The 14,428-nt window shown below is 39.3% G+C and overlaps 1 pseudogene; it reads right to left on the bottom strand.

The window, feature by feature from the left end:
- Window positions 1-9,812: 9,812 nt before the first annotated feature.
- Window positions 9,813-12,870, bottom strand: LOC104427158 (annotated as a pseudogene).
- Window positions 12,871-14,428: the final 1,558 nt, after the last annotated feature.

The raw sequence follows: 14,428 nt of genomic DNA, 5'->3' as shown, positions 1-14,428 counted from the left end.
CTGGTAGTCAGGGGCCAAGCCTCAACTAGCGCAATCGTGCATGGGTGGGTTCTCCATTGGCCCCATTTGTCGCTGCTAGGTCCAAGACAGCGATCTTCTCTTCACTTTCACAATTTGAATGCCTTCGCCGCCAACTTTGATTGTGTCTGTGTAAGAATATGGTGGGAGAAAGAGGGGCCGGTGAAGAGAGAGAGAGAGAGAGAGAGAGAGAATGCTAGGAGAGGGGTGAGAGCGTGCAGGGGAGGCAGAAGAGAGAGAGCATGTAGAGAGAAGAGAGAGAAGAGTTTTCAAAATAGTCTAACATTGGACCTACTTTGGACATGTGTCGCAACCTCATGGCCTTCTTATTTGTTGTGTTGGCACACAAAACATATCCACTATTTTCTCCCTACAAACAACAAACTCCCGATTATTAAGGCACTCTGGCATACTAATATCTGACCTTACTTTAACTACATTTCTAGTTTCAAGATCAAATGAGCAAGACACCCCCTAAGGAACTCAGTTAAGAAAGTTTTTCAAACAAAGTAAGACTAGGATATCAAAAAGATTTCGCTAACCTGCTTTAGAATTGGGATGACGTAGATTTCTCTCATCTTTCTCTAACTTCAATCACCTTCGAGGTGTCACCTTGACCATCCAACCGCTGCTGCTTCTTGCACTTTCTGTCGTTGCAGTTTATGAATGAACTCAAATATGAGCATATTAAAGGAAAACCACATTGCCCATATTTCTATGCAAATCAAAGAAGGTTTTAGCAACGTTATTACATGACAAGAGACACAGAAGAGGAATGTGGTTTCTGACAAATGACTTATTGCATCGTTTCTTGGGGAATACCTTCTCCGAGGAGAATGCTTTCTGCCAATTTTATCCTCAAATATCCCCCGTCGATGGTCCCTCCTATTGAAATAATTAAATATTGAACCATGCTTTCGTCTAATAGTTTAAGTTTTTTGAACAATCAGCAGCAATCCTATCAAATCTCACATAATATCAGAATTAGAGATCTCTTTACAGCCCCGTTTGCATCACAAATTAAATATGTCCATGCTTAGTTTTAGGCAAAAAGATCAAATTATGCGTGGGGGGAGTGTTAGAGTAATTATTAAACCATCCATTAATCTAATAATTTTTTTTTTTTGGTAAAATCCATTCATCTAATAATTTAAGCTTTTAGAATAGATTGTAATAATTCAACAAAATCTCACATAGTGTCAGAGTTAAAGGTCTTAAGAATAAATCTTTTCAGGTCCCATTTGCCTCCCCAATTAAATATGTCATCGCTTAACATTAGGTAAAAAGACTAGATTAAGTGTGAGGGAAAGTGGGAATAATTAAATATTAAATCATACAATTGTCTAACAGCTTAAGCCTTTAAAATTATTAGTGACGATCCTACCAAATTTCACACTTCCTACTTGTGAAATAATTAAATATTAAACAACACATTCGTTTAATAACTTAAACCTTTAAAACAGTTGGTGACAGTCCCCCTAAATCTCATAGCTCCTACCTATGGTAAGAAGATAACGACTTCAAGTATGGGATGCACTATTGTCAAATCTAGCTTAGATGACCTACAAGTCATAGTGAAGCAAAGGTTAGCACCATAGTGATCAATATGAATAACACAATAACGGATAGAAAAAGTGCCTCCATGACATGCCGAGGGACCAGATCAACAAGCGATCTCATAGAACGGATAGCTATAGACCCATGTACGGAGTAAATCATCAAGGCAACCCTTGAAACATTAAAGTAGAAAAGGACTTCAAGAATAGTTGGCAGCCCTCTTCTTCATGTCCAGCAACAAGAGACGCAAAGCATTCTGGAGGGTAAAATGAACGTGAGACATCAGTAAGAGGTTCTGGCAGCAGAACAAGAAGAGAGGGAGGAGAGGAGAAAGCGAGCTGTGGAGGCAAGTGGGCAAGTGGGCAAGGTGGGCAAGTCGTGCAATCCATGATCTGTGTGTGTTATATCTATTTTATGAACTATGCATGTTATGTGCTATGCACAGGTTGCAAAATCATGTTTCTTCATTCACATGTCCCGATCCCAATACCAGAGAAGGCGGGGAATCCCCACCCCTCTTTTCTCAAGTGAGAAGGGTGACTACTAGAGTAACTTCAGTGATCTAGATTTCTACCTTGAAAATTCTGCTTCGTTGCTTGCGTTAAAGATAGAGTGATGATTTAGCAAAAAGAGAACGCCGATGACTCCGAATCAAGAAGGAGAGAGGGACAAGGGCCGTACTTGGTTTAAGCTGTGGATTGGGCTTGAACTCTTGGGTCCAGTGCGAAGCTTGGATCGGGCTTAGAAGTTCATCCAATTCTGCACAACGAATGGGGTCGCATGTTGGGCTAGTTTGAACGAATTTTCATAACCCGAATTATGTTTTATTCAATGCGAACATGCTACTCCTAAACATAAATGGTATCTAATATATAAATGCAAAGAAATGCAATAAAGAATGCGAATGCAAGACTATGCAGAATCATCATTTTTGTTTAGAGGTCAAACCCCATTGTCATTGATGAATTCGAATTGTCATTTTCTTACAAAATTTATGAGAAGTCTTTACGTGAAAATATATGTATCAACAATAAGAAAATAACTAAATAAAGTGATTTTTCATAAATAAAAAAATTGTGGGAGGCATTGTTGCATATTATTTTGTTTAAAAACATGACATGATACATATTTTAAGAAGAGAGTGGGGGCAATTGGCCCCAACCTTTTTGTCATGTAGTAATGTCCTTGGAAAAATGGATAATGCTCGCTCAGTAACACAAAACCATCTTAGATGCTTTAATGCGGTGTGTGTGTGTATGTGGTTGTCTCTATATATATTGCTAAACGACTAAGCCGAGCTGGTGCTTGAGATCGCATCGATGCTAAAATTAGAACTATTCAAATGGGCAAGTCTAGACGGCCACCCCTAGTATTAAATCTTTAAAATTTTATTCGGACGCTGCGATGATTTGAAAGCGTTTTTTCACACGAAATGCTCAAGCCGAGTCTGCCCATTGACCTTCGGGCCAAGTGAAACGCCCCTATATAATTGACCTCTACTTCCGCTTACGATATACATCAACTAATCCCTTTAGGTCTTTATTGTAGTTGATTATACCGGCTATAAGTAAAGTTAGGAAAAAACGAAGATGTTCCACATGAAGAAAGGGGAAATTCATCCGTGAATGGGGGAATACGGTGTAACGAAGCGTACGCACCGCCACCAATGCCTCTGCACTCGGGTCATGTGGCAGGATTTTCTCTTCAAAGTCTTTGAATTATGGAATTGAACTTCTATTTAAGGCCAAGCACGGCTAATAAAAATCAGTACTTATGCAGCTTCAAAATTGAATCGTACTTATCATGTTGGAACTAAGATGAAACTTTTTAAGGATATGCATAGGTCCGAACTCAATGATAAGAATGTGTTCCTATATTCTCAATTTAGAAATCAATGTTTTGTGGGTCGAAATCTGCCCTAGGCAACTCAAATTTCGATTGGATTACGGTGTTTAGTGGTTGTGCTAATACTTCTCCGCTTGTTGCCTAATTACGATCAGGCCTTAGGATTATTAAAAGAAAAAAAAATGCAGCCTTTACGGAGTCACTTTGCTAGAAATATTTCATGATATAATTTTAAAAGTCAACATAAAAGCATTTTGTTTCATGATTTGTTACCTGTGCACGAGGGCTTATACGATATTATTTACTAATAGAAAATGCGTCGGCAACAGCATTGTTAGGAGAAATATCATTATTTTTCATCTGCGTCGAGCAAAATAATTTTTTTTTTTAAATTGACAATATGGGAGTTAGGATAAAGCGCCAAAAAAGTACAAAATATCTCCAGCCACGTGGGAAAGCTTTTGAATCAAAAATAGCATAAAATGGCATATTGAAATAATAAGAAATTTACTCTTGACAGTGATATTATATATATATATATATATATATATATATATATATATATATATATTTTTGTATTTATATTTATGAGGGCGTGTCATACAATTACATGACTTTTGGGCATGGGAAAGCACTTAGGTTCGGCCTCCTCAGTATCGTTGCGGTGTAGAGACCATAACAATGCCAAAAGATTGAAACTTTAGTTAGCACGTACGCAGTTGCTGTCTAGTCCCATTCCCCATTCCCCATTCCATCTCACATAAACTTGTGAAATAGACGAGTTTGGTCGAAAATGGCCCAATTTTAATTGACTTATTTAACTCATTTTGACCTATTTCCATGCGATATGATTGTAAGCGACTATTACTCAATCCAATCTATATTGCTAAAATTACAAAATTTAGGAAAACTCATAGGCAAGATCAAGTGAAGACGAGAGAAAGAGAGAGAGGTGAGTTGAGTTTAAAATAAGTTATAGACCTATTTAACACCCATATTATTTTATATTTTAACATTTTCAATTCATTCATGACCATTTACCAAATATGATTCATCCATATAACAAATCTGACATGAAATATAAGTTAGGAAATGCATCTATGATCAATTTCGACAGATTTAGTCCCATTTATTCGTGTTGCTCAGAAATAAATGCCTTTAAATTCTCCTTTCTTGGCCATATACCATTAGCCTCAGTTCTTCCCCTTTGTTCACCATTTCTCGGAGGACTCGCAAATAAGCAGGACCTTTTACCCTTTTTACGAATAATCAGAGTGCACGTCGCCGGGGTAAATAATATTTATTTCCGGCAGCCCTATATCCACCGTTAATTCGAGAGCTTTTGACTGCTCACTCTATCGCTAATTACACTATAATGAATATAAAGCAGAGCATCACCAACAGTGTTGCGTTCATTGAGTACTATACAAACTGGACCCTCGGCTTGCCCATCCCCCTTTTCCCATAATTCCATCAACAAGAAAGGGCAAAGTCGCGTGCCCTACCCGTTCTATTCCCTAGAATCTCCGTCATGTGAACCTGTCCGTGTACAAATTGCTCAAGACCCCATTGAACCCTGCATATATAACCCACCTTATAAATGTGATGAACGTTTCCTGATTACCATCTAATCATTACGAAGCTTATAAGTATAGCCAACTACCTTTCTCTATGATAGATCAGATTTGACAAATAATAAGGTTACATTTATCACGTTTGATTTGGTGTGGTTCACCACACCTCAAGGCTCGAAAAGAAAAAATAATTGCAATGTACCCAACATTATATAAATTCACTTTTGCTCAGGGCGCTTTTGGTAATGTTTCTGTTCAAAAATTATTCTAGGAAACAGAAATAAAAAAAAAACTATTTCTGTTTCGAGAATAATTTTTTACCGAAAGACGCGTTTGGTAAACTTGTTCCGGGAATAAAAATAAATAGAAACACGTTTGGTAAACTTATTCTGTCGACCGGCCAAAGAAAAAGAAGAAGAAAAAAAGAGAAGAAAAGAGAGGAGAGAGAAAATTTGTTTTTAAAAATGTTTCCGGAACAAACAAAAAAAAAAAAATTTGTTTCTTATTTCCGTTTCTATTTTGTTCCAGAACAAAAACAGATTTTGAACAAAAACGCAAACAAACGCGTTTGTTTTTTTTTTGTTCCCGGGAACAAAAATAAAAAATCTATTCATGAACAAATAAAAAGAACAAAAACATCCGGGCCTCGGTGTCCAATTGGCGCTACTATCGACAAAGTAAAAAGGAATATAAAAAGAGTAAAAAGTTACTCAAAATCTACTCCGAATTTATACTTATTATACATTTACTTAAAACTAAAATTTTGAGATAAATTTAAAATTTTTGGTGTTAAAAAGAATTTAAAATAAATATATCGTAGTGGCATAAATTTAGAATTTTTCATATTATAATTATTGAAGTTTGTGATTTTTGGTGGCTTTTTTCTAAAACTTTGGGACAACTGGACAGTGGACACAACCGCTCCCACCCACCAGCTTGTAGCTGAGGAAGTGGCGTGCTGAGGAAGCCAAAGCAAAACCCCCTCTCGACTCGAAAGTGCCACGTTACTGAAGATTTCCCCGAAGTGAAGAAAGGCAAGAAGTACGTGCATTTAGACCTTGAACCAGCCAACAATTAATTAGTGGGTCACGGTCCTGTCGCGGGACAATCGCATCGGATGGTAGACCGAAGGAAGGAAATAAATCGGCAAGGTGAGTCGGTCTGCATGTCCATGTCAACATTTACGGAGGAAGCAATTCAAAATTTCACCATATACATAAGAAATATAACAGAAGTTGTAATCATTTGAGTTTCTTATTTAAGATTGTACATGCTCTCTATTCGTCATACCAAAACTACTCGATATGCCAAAGAAATGCTACCGTTGCACCTAAAGTTCTCTCTAAAATGCGGCTAATATGTATGAGTATCACAGCTTCCTAGTCCTCTAGACACAACTGCACATGATATCTCCTCATGGTCGTTCTTCATTAGACTGGCAATTCTTTTTCCCTTTTTGAAACTTATGACTTTGATGGTGCCATCTATTCCTCTCAAGGTGATAATTCAATTTTTTGTTTTTTTTCCTAGTTTTTTTTTCCTCTTTTATGTTTTTGGGTAATATGGTAATTGAATGTACGAGTCATTTCCAGGGTCAAATGGCACTGAAAACAAGAACCTTAAAATCTTCAAACTTGAGCATTGAAGCCCAATAACAATTCCTCTTTTCCCCGTCCCCTTGTATACTTTTTTTTTTTTGGGGTCGATAATGCGATAGCTTTCCATTTACTTAGTGAAGTTCGAAGAAAATACATCAAGAACATCAGCGCATAACAAGTCAAATAAAGCTGTTGGGGGATTAGTCACCCAATCTCTCGGGAGAAAATTTTGTCGATGAGCCTTCGCTACCCAGTCCGCGGGCCTATTTGCTTCTCTACTGCAATGGGCCAAAGTGAGGCCCGTAAACCTATGAAGCTTCTCTTTTATCCGGTCCATGAGCGGCACCACTTCCCAACTGAAGTCTTCGTCGAACTGAAGTGCCCGCACGAGCAAAAGGTTGTCTGTGTGTACTTCCAGTAGTTCTTCGGTTCTATCTTATAAAAATTCTAGGGTTTCCATGAGAGCACTTGCCTCCGCTTGCTCTACCGAAGTTGCTGCAACAGTCTTGGAGAAGCCTTCAACGAGTCTACCCCGAGAGTCCCTGCAGATGCAAGCAACAACTGCTCTGTTCTCCGCTCCTCCCCTGTCCGCGTCGCCCCTGCTCTCTTCCTCATCCTGAGTTTCGCTGCAACCGAAATCTACAGCAACTGAGGTTTCATCTTCGTCCCTATTAACTCCAGATCTGGTTTCGTCTTCTCCCCTCTCCTCTCGCTCGCGCCTCACAAAGTGGGTCTCAATGTTCCGCTGCAGATTGTCGTTGCTGTGGGTATGTCCCCTGCAGAGCTAGATGCGGCTGCTCTGTTCGGAGTTTCACCCCCATTCTCTTCCTCATCCGTGGATGCTCTGCAACCGAAAGCTACAGTAACTAGATTTTCTGCTTCAACCCTGTCGTCAGCAGATCTGGTCTTGTGTGTTCCCCTCTCCTCTCTCTCACGCCGAACAAAAGAAGCATCTATGTTCAGTTTAATGAAGCCTGGTTTCGGGGGTTGCCACCTATTGGTGTGGGTCTCTCTTGCTGTCTTCTTAACTGCCATTGTATTCCATGTTTCGAAATCTCTCTGTAATGCCTCTGATCTTAACAAGGTCTGCTTCGGGGTGAGGGGTTTTTGGTCGAAGATGAACCTGTTGCGGTCTTGCCATATACTCCACATGGTAGATGCAATCTGATTGAACTTTGAGGAGCTTTGTGGATCTTTTTTCCTCATGTACAGCCAGTCGTCAATTCTTGTTAACCCTAATCTAGTTATTTTGATTTTCAGAGGAGAAGCTTTCCAAATTTGAGCTGTCCAAGGGCATAACAACAGCGTGTGTTCGATCGTCTCATCTTCGTGTTTGCAGATGGGGCAAATTGGGTCAGGTACTATTTTCCTTCGGTGCAGGTTATCCATTGTAGGTAGTGCATTTTGGCAGACATTCCAGAGGAATTGTTTTACTTTGGGTAATGTGTCTGAGTGCCAAATATGTTTCCATAAATCTGGCTTTGTTTGATGAGAGGATGTTGCTGATGTAAGTGGTGGTTTAGCTGCTCTATCTCGTGTTGTGAAATACCCACTCTTTACTGTATAAGACCCTGAATTGTTGCGCATCCATACTAATCTGTCTTCTGTTGTTGAGAGCCCAATAGGGATAGTAAGAATTTCTTGTACCCTATTTTCATCAAACATCATTCGAAGTAAATTTTCATTCCATGTGCCATTTCCCTGATGTATGAGTGCGCCGACTTTTCATGGTTCATCTCTTGTAATCGGTCCTCCAATCAGTCTGATTTTCAGCCATTTATCCTCTCTTATCGAAATTTTCTGACCATTGCCAACAGACCAAATAACATCTGGTGCTATGGAATCACTTCCCACTATAATGCTCCTCCATCCCCACGATGGTCGTGTACCATTTCCAGCTTTCCAAATTTCGTAGTGTGGGTGATATAAACCCTTAATTAGTTTGCTCAATAGGGAGTGGGGTTGCTGTGAAATCCGCCATGCTTGCTTCCCTAGCATGGCTTGGTTGAAAGCTGTTAAGTCTTTAAATCCAAGGCCTCCTTCATTTTTCCTGAGTTTCAATTTCTCCCATTTTCTCCAATGAATTCCAGTAGTGTTTTTCCCATTTCTCCACCAAAAATTGGCAATCTTTTTCTCTATGGCTTTGCATATTGACACCGGTAACTTGAATATAGACATTGCGTACTATGTAATGGCCTGCACCACTGATTTAATCAATATCTCCTTACCTGCTCTTATCAGCAAGTGATCCTTCCAGCTTTCTAGTTTCTTGTTGACTCGAGCTAAAATCCAGGCAAAAACATCTTTCTTCGAGCCTCCCCAATCTGAAGGAATTCCCAAGTATTTCCCCGTTTTTTCTATTTCTGGGACCCTCAGCTCTGCTGCCATATTCCTCCTTAAATTCATGGGGCAGTTCTTACTAAAGTAGATACCTGATTTATTCAGATTTATGGCCTGTCCTGAAGCAAAACAATATTGGTGTAGTATTTCCGCCAAATTCTGACATTTCGTGATAGTACCATGTAGGAAGAAAATGGAATCATCCGCAAATAGCAGGTGGGATAGAGTAGGACAGCCACTATTTAGTTTAATTCCCTAGATTGTGCCCTTGACTACTGCTGTTCGCATAAGATTGGACAACACATCAGCCACTAGGATGAAAAGATATGGGGATAGAGGATCCCCTTGACGAATTCCTCTTGTAGGTTTATCCCCTTGTACTCTAAAGATAGGATATAGAGGTGGACGAAGATTAAAGCCGCTTATTGAGAGATTTAATTACACGAGTGACCTTTTAAATGTACCTAATTTTGCCAATACTATTTACATATCTCTAAACAAAACATGTAAACTCATTCTACGATTTTGATTGGGGTTTAAGTGATGATCAATGTTGGTTTAAGTGTTTTGGATGAATGCGAGAATTCAGAATTCAGGGATGGACATTTCTTTCAAAGAAAATGGCATAAATGTAATGCAAGGATAATAGACGTGAAGGTGCAAATTAGTCTCCAAAGGTAAAATAGAGCTATGTAAGTTGCCATTCAATAAAATGTGAAATATGTTAGTTGAATATCTCCTATTCATAATCACATTGCACCGAGGCATGCTTCCTTTTCTGTTTGTTTTTCTTAACCAACTACTATCGGTTCATCGCCAAAAAAATTGATAACATTCCGCTAGAAACATGCGATATATAGAAGAAAAGCGAAAACATTGCTTATTCCCTTTGGTTTTGGCTATTCACCAGCGCACAATGCTTCCTTATCTCGCCCGCCAGCCCAGTCTTCACGTCGATCCGGCCCATCTTCTCCATTGCCATAACAAATTGAGCGTAGAAGTTGTCAAGTGACCCTTGAAGGACTTGTGTGATGAAGAGCTTGGTAGCAGGACTGATAGTGATAGCAGAATCCGATCGAAAGATGGTATCGTTACTCAGGCTCCTGCACTTCTTGGCCTTGAGATTCGCCGCGTACTCACTTTCCAAGGAGGGGTCTTGATCCTCACCGCCAGTAGGGGTGAGCGGTTCCAGGTTCCGGTTCGGTTCCGTCTGGAACCTGGAACCTACCCTCGGGTACAAGTTCCTCAAAATGAGGAACCTGGAACCTACCCGTGGGAACCGAGAACCTGGAACCTACCCTGTCACAGGTTCCAAGGTCGGTTCCAAGTTCCAACAGGTTCTTTTCTTTTCTTTTCTTTTGTTATTTTCAGATTTGAACTATAACATATGCGCATGTTACCCAAAAAAAATATAACGTACGCGCACATTACCAAAAAAACTATAACGTACTCACACATTGCCAAAAAAACTATAACGTACGCGCACGTTACCAAAAAAAAAACTATAACATATGCGCACGTTACCAAAAAAAATATAACGTATGTGCACGTTACTAAAAAAAACTATAACGTGCACGCACGTTACCAAAAAAAATATAACGTATGCGCACGTTACCAAAAAAACTATAATGTACGCGTATATTACACGGTAACTTCCCATTGACATGTTATCTTGATACATTAACTTCGCACTGCACAACAATAATATAATATAATTAGAAATTTCAAAACAAATAGCAAACTAGAAAGTAGAAATAAAACACCACTAGAACAAGAATGTCTAGAGGTACAAGTTTTGAAAACAATTTCGATTAAACCCTTAAATGAACTCAGAAAATTCTGAAATTTGGACACGTTGTATTTAAGACCTAGAGGTACAAGTTTCATGAAGAAATTGTAGTCCAATTCGTTCTGGATTAAAAGATAAAATCGATTTACTTTTCCTATTCTCTACTTGCACAGTTTTTGAAACATTTTTGGTTAAATAGGCAAATGAACTACAAAAATTACGAAATTTAAATATGTTGTAGGAAAACATGAAGAGAGATATTTCATGCAGAACACATTTCCAAAAGAACCTCATACAAAATGATATAGTCCACGCATTGCAACTTACAAGATCCGAACACATCAGATTGCATAGTTTTAGAAACATTTCTGATTAAATACCCAAATGACCTTAAAAAATTATGAAATTCGACTATGTGATAGCCAAGACCATAAGGTAGATACTTCATGAAAACATCGAAGTCAAATTCGTCCTAGATAATTAAATATGGACGGTTAAAATCCCTGTTCATAGTACCGTAATTCCAGATCTAACCATCTTCAAAGGACCACGATTTCACCTACCTATTCTTGTTTTTTTTCTCTAAATTTTTTATATGTTGTACCTCAGGATGTCCTTTACAACTTTTTTTAAGAAACCGAAGTGAAATTTCGACAAAAAGATTGCCTTACAGTCCATGCATTCATCAAGGGTCGGTCCCAAAATCTCCAGATCCAGTCTTTCCAAAGAATAGCGATTTCACCCACTTATACTTGTTTTTTTTGTTCCAAATTTGAGTATGTTATACTCCAAGAAGTCCTTTACAACTTTCATTTAGAGGCCGAAGCCAAACTTCAACTAGAACATCACATACAAGTCACTAGAACATCCAAGGTTGAGCTTTTTCTGCCCTAAGTAACCAGAACCGGTCCCCCTTGGAACCGGGAACCAAACCGGACCCTCCTCCGGTTCGGTTCCGGTTCCCGGGTAACCCGGGAACCGCGCTCAGGCCTAACCGCCAGTGAAGTTGTATAGGTGGCTCCGGAAAGACGAGCAGTGAGATGCACCAATCATGTGAGCTCCTATGTCAGAACAAGTCACATCAGCCACTACTATTTAGCACATGACCAGCTTAGTCATGTACTGAATATACATTTCGATATCTCTCGATACTATTGGTTTAACTCATCAACTGATATCCTCTCACTTTTACAGGTGGGTGACATATGGCCTCACCGGACGATAAAACTAAGTCTTTAAGATCGAGTCCTTTATTGGCGAAAAATGTTTGGAGAGCGTTGAGTTTGCTGGATGGAGAAGGGATGTTGCTCAATGCTTCCGATGCCCTTGAAATCACTCCATCTCTTCTTACTGTAGGAACTCTCCAAAATGGACCTCCCTATAGTTTCATGCACATCAGATACAGTTTTAATTCCCCACTCAATCTCAATGTTTTTTTCGCTTGCAAATCTATACTCATTACATCATCAGTGGAGAAAACAGTTTTCACGTAGTGTTAAGATCTAGACGCACTTGAACAATGGATATCTGCTTTCGTGGAAATAATCTTTGTGCTGTTGTCCTTATAGTGGCCACTATTGCATCTCTTGCGGCCAAAGCTATGATGTCTGCGCAAGAGACAATCCCGGGGTATTCAGCTTCGACAAGGCTCTTCACTTGATCGATGAAGTCAAAGCCTCTCATAGTGAAGTTTGGAGGAGAATCTCTCTCTGTTGGGTTGCTTCAACTAGAGTTCAAGAGCACAGAAGCATCACAACCCTGACGGTGATCAACAAACGACGAGCTCAAATTTCTCAAAGCTAGCATGAGATTAAGAAAATACTAGTACTCTTGAAATGGAGTTATGCAGTAATGATTCCTCCAAATTTCTCAAGTTTACTGTAAGATATTAACGTGCACTGATGCAAGCTACATGGGAGAGAAAGTAAAAACCCTGATGAATAACAATCATGAAAGTGCATCCTCAGCAGAGCGGCTGCTAAAGAATGAGCATTGCCGATGTGATCTTCGACAACTCTCTCACAATTTTTTCAGCTTCTGGGCAGCTCTTAGAATAATAACCCATCTCAAGTTGAGCTTGAGTTGAGACAGCGGCATTCCCTAGAAAACCCAAAACAATGCCCACGCCCAAACCAAACAGTCTTCCCATTTTGCTTCAACACAAATCCTTCTCCTTAAGCAAAGCTCACTAGATTAAACGTGTTTTATTTGGATTTAACTCAAAAGTGCTTTGGTTTGAGATCTAGATGACAAAGTGAAGAAGAAGCCGTGCATGGTCGTATATGTTATAGTGTTGGATATTGTTGGTAATTTGTTTATAAAACAAATGAAGAAGTGCCTTGTCCCACATAAAAAAGATGTGAGTGCGCACGTGGACGAGATTTGGCACTAACCAACGATCATTATTTTTATTTATTGAAAATTCGGATTTATTTCTTTAAAATTAATTATAAAGTCTTATTGAAACAATGCGACTATTCATGAAAAGTTACGATTATTTATTATTTATTATTTATTTAATTCCGAATTTTTATGTCTTTTCAACGTAACATTTGAGACGTGCCTGTTCATTTTACAACCTATCCCGAAAGGTTGTCTTTATTCTTTTGCAACATTTTGAAGAGTTGCCTCTATTCGAAAGACAAAGATAAGTATGCATGTTTTGAGATTAAACATAGATCTTCTTCCATTTTTCGTTTTCTTTAAAAGAAAAATTACAGCCATTGTTTCTAATTGTTTCATATGAGAGATCCTGGAGAAATACTAGAATTGCTATCTAGTATTCTCACTTGAGACTTTGTTGTATCCTGAAGGAAATTTGCCGGTGACCATTAGCAACGTTGTGGGGCAAATAAATCCTTAAAGAAAGTGATATTACGCCTCAAAGTCCGACTTGAGTATTCTAAAGATCCGACTTCATTGTTCTACCCAATTTGAAGCCATATTTTCCTAACAATTTTAAGGATTTATTTGTGTAACAATGAAGTCAGAGTCGGAGGAAGTACCAGCCCGTGGTGGCTCACCATCAGCGGTCCTCGGGATGTCGTCCATGAATCCTGAATCTTCCTCTTCTTTTGCCCATCGCAACATGCCTCTCAGAAATTGGAAATGGGATGGATAGAATGCAGATTATTATTATTTGCTTGATCTTCTCCGCCGCCTCTATCACCTTGAAGTTAAAGACAAATCCAGAATCATTATATGCGTGTAGACCTCTCCATCCAATGTGGCGGACGTGGCCTGGACTTCAAAGTTTACGCAGGAGAAGTCGAGGAAAAACGCCAAAGCAGAATAAGATCACACCCGCAACGGCACGCACCGGTCAGAGACGATCTTCCCAGCGAATTACCACGACGCTTCGCCATACACACAATCGCCATCGAAAATTATCGTCTCTGTATTCAACTCGCAATGATGTGGGCACTGATTACCTCGGTTCGTCTCGGTCTTTGTGTGAGTCCGGCGGCAAAGACGAGGATGAAAATCCCGCTTCTAAAGATGTGGGGCCTGTGGCGGTTTAGGATCTATCTCCATGCAGTTCCCTAAATCGAAGGCCGGTTATGGCAAAAGCAACTTAAAGGCCTCCTCAAATTTGCCGAGATTTATACAGGCAATGCCTTACGTACATGTTGCGCTGGATGGGTACACCATGCAAAGCATGTTGAGTGCTTGCGGCTCATTGGGGATGGCTAGCAAATTTTTCCAGA

The sequence above is a fragment of the Eucalyptus grandis genome, chromosome 11, assembly GCF_016545825.1.
Source record: "Eucalyptus grandis isolate ANBG69807.140 chromosome 11, ASM1654582v1, whole genome shotgun sequence".
In the NCBI taxonomy this organism is placed as follows: Eukaryota; Viridiplantae; Streptophyta; class Magnoliopsida; order Myrtales; family Myrtaceae; genus Eucalyptus; species Eucalyptus grandis.
The sequence above is the reverse complement of the archived record's forward strand: the minus strand, read 5'-3'. Positions and strand labels throughout refer to the sequence as shown.